This window comes from Balaenoptera borealis (assembly GCF_965194805.1).
Source record: "Balaenoptera borealis genome assembly, chromosome: 2".
NCBI classification, from domain to species: Eukaryota; Metazoa; Chordata; class Mammalia; order Artiodactyla; family Balaenopteridae; genus Balaenoptera; species Balaenoptera borealis.
In genome coordinates this window covers 168,333,111-168,337,256 of record NC_138867.1, presented here as the reverse complement: position 1 = coordinate 168,337,256, position 4,146 = coordinate 168,333,111, and positions in this window count along the sequence as shown.

Below are 4,146 nucleotides of genomic sequence, written 5' to 3'. Positions count from 1 at the left end.
TAGCCTCATCTCATTGGCTGCCTTCAGAGGGGTTCCAGTGGTCCTGGGGAGAAGGGCCTGTGTGAGGAGGAGGCCTGAGGGAGGAGGGCCCAGGGAGGTGTGAGAGGGTTTACAGGTCTCTCACAGACCAAGTCCAGCCCAGCCCTCCCCAGAGGTGGGAGGGGTGGTAGTTCCCTGTTAGCACCTGGAGATGCAGCAGCTCTCATGTGCAGGGACCATATCCCAGGTCCCCCGTCACTGAGTGGCCCCATGGGTCCTCTCATAGGCTGGCACTGGAGGACCACGTGCCCAGCTCCTTCTAGCTTGGTCTCTGTCCCAGCACACCCTCAAGCAGTGCTCTCAGTGGGCCTCCAAACCCTCATCTCTACCAGAGTGCCTGATGAGGCCGTTTCACTCTCTCCTCTGGAACAGGAGTGTGGGGACTGCTGGGGGGCTTTGTCCCCTGTATTAGTCAAGGGGCAATCATAACAAATGACCACAAACAGGGTGAGGGCCACGGCTTACAGCAACAGGAATTTGTTCTCTCCCAGCTGTGGAGGCCAGAAGTGGGCAGGCTGAGCTCTCTCGGGAGGCTCTGGAGGATGATCCTTCCTGCCTCTTCCAGGTGCTGGTGCCCCAGGCATTCCTGGGCTTGTGGCCACATCACTCCCGTCTCTGTCTCCATCTTCATGTGGCCATCTCCGTGTCTTCTTTGTCTTCTCCCCTCTGTCTCTGATGAGGACACCTGCCATGGAACATAGGGCCCACCTAGACAGTCCAGGATGCTCTGATCTTGAAATCATTGACTCAAGTAACTTAAGTATAATCTGCAAAGACCCTTTCCCAAATAAAGTCATATCCTGAAGTTCAGGTGGTTGTGAACTTTGGGGGACAGAGCCCCAACCACTGCAGTCCAGGGGACCTGGGACCTGGGACCTGGTCCCTGAGCAGGGAAAGGAGTGTGGAGCAAGGGTGGGCCCAGGCGCTGTGCTGGACAGGACAGAGCACATCTCCTTCTCTTGCCCAGTTAGGAAAGAAGGCTTTCTCTTTCTTGGCAATTCTTCCCTCATCACCTCAAGGCCTGTGTCCTTCAGAGAGCGGCTGGAGGTTCAGCCCATCCTGCGGTACATGTGTTAGGCCCCTGTGTTGGCCACCTTCTCTCTATCCCAGGTGGGCATGTGACCCCCCATTGTGTGTGGGGGCCCTTGGCTAGCCGGAGGGCACCCTCTGCCTCCTCTCAGGATGCCTGCTGGACCCCCAGCTTTCTCTCCCTCACTCTAAGCCTGCAACCTCTTCCAGAAGCAGGTTCCTTGTGCCTCATCCCAGCGCTGAGTCCCTGACACAGCCTGTCCATCTGTCCGTCCACCTGCTCTGAGTCTGGGGTCCTCTGGGCCCAACACAAGCCCCTCCCACCGAGTTTGTCCCCAGTCCCTAGCCCTTCCACCCTCCCTGCTGGCCTCTGTCTTCCCTCGAGCCCATCTCGTGTGTCCTCCGCCCCCACAGCTGTGATGTGCCCTGCTGGACCCCTGGTGGCCCCTCTCCTGGAAGGTCACCTCCCTGCCACCTTGGGTCTTGTCCAAGTCCCCCTGGATACCCAGGAGAGGAGCTGCTGCACGAGGAATGTGGAATTATCTGCCTAACCATCGTGCTCAGGCGGAAGGTTTACAGTACCCCCTCTCTGCCCTCCTGAGCACTGCCACTGGAGACCGAATGGTTCCTCCTGATGCCAGACCCTCTGCCAGGCCGAAGGTGAGCTGGCAGCTCCGAGAGGCACCTCAGCCAGGCACCGGGATCCACAGGAGAGGGATGGGGGTGGGTGGCAACAGGGCAGAGCGGGGCTGAGGGACCTCTCGCCACGTGGGGGGCCCGTGGGGGCAGCTCCCCGTCTTCGCACGTTGTGAAAACCGAGACCTCCTCCCTGGCACCGCTATGGAGGGGCAGGCAGAGGGCTCAGGCCTCTGTGCCCCGGGTGCGAGAGGGCTGCGAGCTGCCTGGGTTAGAGAGCAGGCAGCCTGAATGTGGCCATTCTTCCTGGGTGACGGGTGGCTGAAACTGTAGCTGAAACCAACCCAGGTGCAGGCTGCGGGCTGCAAGCGGGTGGGGGCTGCAGAGGGGAGAAGGGGCCAGCCGGGCAGGCCAGGCTGGACAGGTCACTATGCACAGCCTCCTGCCAGGGCCAACCTCCTCCTACTTGGGCACTCAGCCCCCTGCCGAGGATAGCTATCTGGGCACCCAGGTCTCCCCTCGATCCTGGGTTCCACACGTGGTGGATGAGCTCTGTGCACCTGGCTAACCTTGCATGTGTCTGTGTCTGTGTGCATGTGTGCAAACATGTGGGGGCGCTGGGTCCACGTGTCTGTGCGTGTGTATGCGTGAATGTGCGCGCTGTGAGGACAAAGTGCTGGGCTGTCTCTCTCCTTTCCAGCTACCCGCTTTGCCCAGTGACTGTAGTCTCTCCTGCCCCTGTCTCTGGCCTCCTCCAGCTGAAAAGCTCGTGCTGGCCCGCCCAGAATCTGAGGCAGGGGAAGGCCTGCCCTGTAGGACCACATCCTGGGGAGGCAGCCCAAGACCACAGGTGGCCAGAGGCAAGTCTGGGCTCGAGCCCAGGTTGGCCCTGCTGGGGTGGGGGCAGGCGCAGGAAGCAGGAGATGGCTGGGGGATTAGGTAAGAAGGTGCGGTTAGGTAACGTCTCAGACGGGCCTGCACTTTGGGAAGGTATTCAGCTGGATCCCACCTGCCTTCCAGGATGACTTCAGAGACAGGATGAGGTGGAGAGGCAGATGAAGGGGGAGGGGAGGAGGGAGGAGATGGAGAAAGGGGAGGAGGGAGAGGAAGATGAGGGGGAGGGAAAGGGTGGAAAAAGTGAGGCCAATTCACCATGGCCAGAGAGCCCAGACAGGCCATGGTGGGGCCCTGTTGCCTCTTGCTGTGAGACCCTGGAGGCCCCGGGACCATAGGAACCACAGGAAGTGGCACTTGCTGCTCTGTCAGGGCCTGGCCAGGCCATGCACAGCAGGTGCTCAGGGGGCAGCCCATGAGGGATGTGAGAAGGAGGTTGCCCAGGAGGGCTGAAGGCCCAGAGCATTGACGTACTGAAAGCTGGGAGGCTGTGGGCGGGCCAGGGCCACCTGGACCCCACTACTGCGAGCACACAGCCCCCATTCCTGGCCCTGCTCTGGGGGTCTTGATGCCCTTGGCCTGAGCCTACTCCACCCCTCCTGGGACTGCCCCCATCTAAGGAGGCTCTTGGCTGCTGCAAAGGCCTCTGGACAGACGGGACAACAGTGGCAACAGCATGCAGGGGGCTTATGTGCTGGTGCCCTGGGCATACAGCCTTGCCTTGACCTGCCCTCCTGCTTCTCAGCTCCTCCTCCAGCTTCCTGTCTCCACCCCCCTCTTCTCAGAGCCACCCCAGCCTGTGACTGTGCCTCTTTCCTCCCCACCTGGGCTGCCCATGGTTTCCTCCCCAGTGCCTGGCCACAGTGCCTCTTCTGGAAACTGCCCTGCCCTCTGAGCCCCTCCTCACTCCCTGCCCAGGGCCTCCTTTCTTGGGACAGGACCCTCTCGGCCCACCGTCCAGCACATAGGTCAGGGGCCTGATCCTTGGGCAGGACAGATGCTGGCCAGAGCCAGGACCCCTGCTCTGGGCGACGGGCTGTGTGCCTCGGACCCACTTGGCCTATGTTCGCCTGAGTTCCCGGGCACAGGGAGACCCCGGTCTGGGGACAAGTGTCCTGACCCTGCATGGTCTTGCCTCTGCCTGGTTCTTGCGCCTCAGTTTCCCTATGCATACCTTGGAGGTGGAGCTGGGGGCTCAGGGGCAGCTTCGTCCCTCGCACCAGCAAACACCCCCGTGGATGGAGTGAAGGAGGGGTCTAGCAGGTTGCCACAGAAACAAGGCCAAACAAATAGTCCCCCCCAACAGGCCCGTGGGGCCCCTGTGGCAATGACCTCATCTGCCACCAACCCTGTGCTGCGGGGGGTCCTGGGCTGGCAGGGGGAGCTGCAGCATCCTGTGTTTGTGTGGGCCCTCGTCCATGGAAACGGCTGGAGCTGGGGAGCGGAGCCGGGAGGCTCCTGCTGTGGTTATTAGCTGGGCAGCCAGAGGCCCACCTTCCAGAGCGGGGAGAGAAGGGGAGGGGAGAAAGGAGGAGAGAGGGGAGGAGA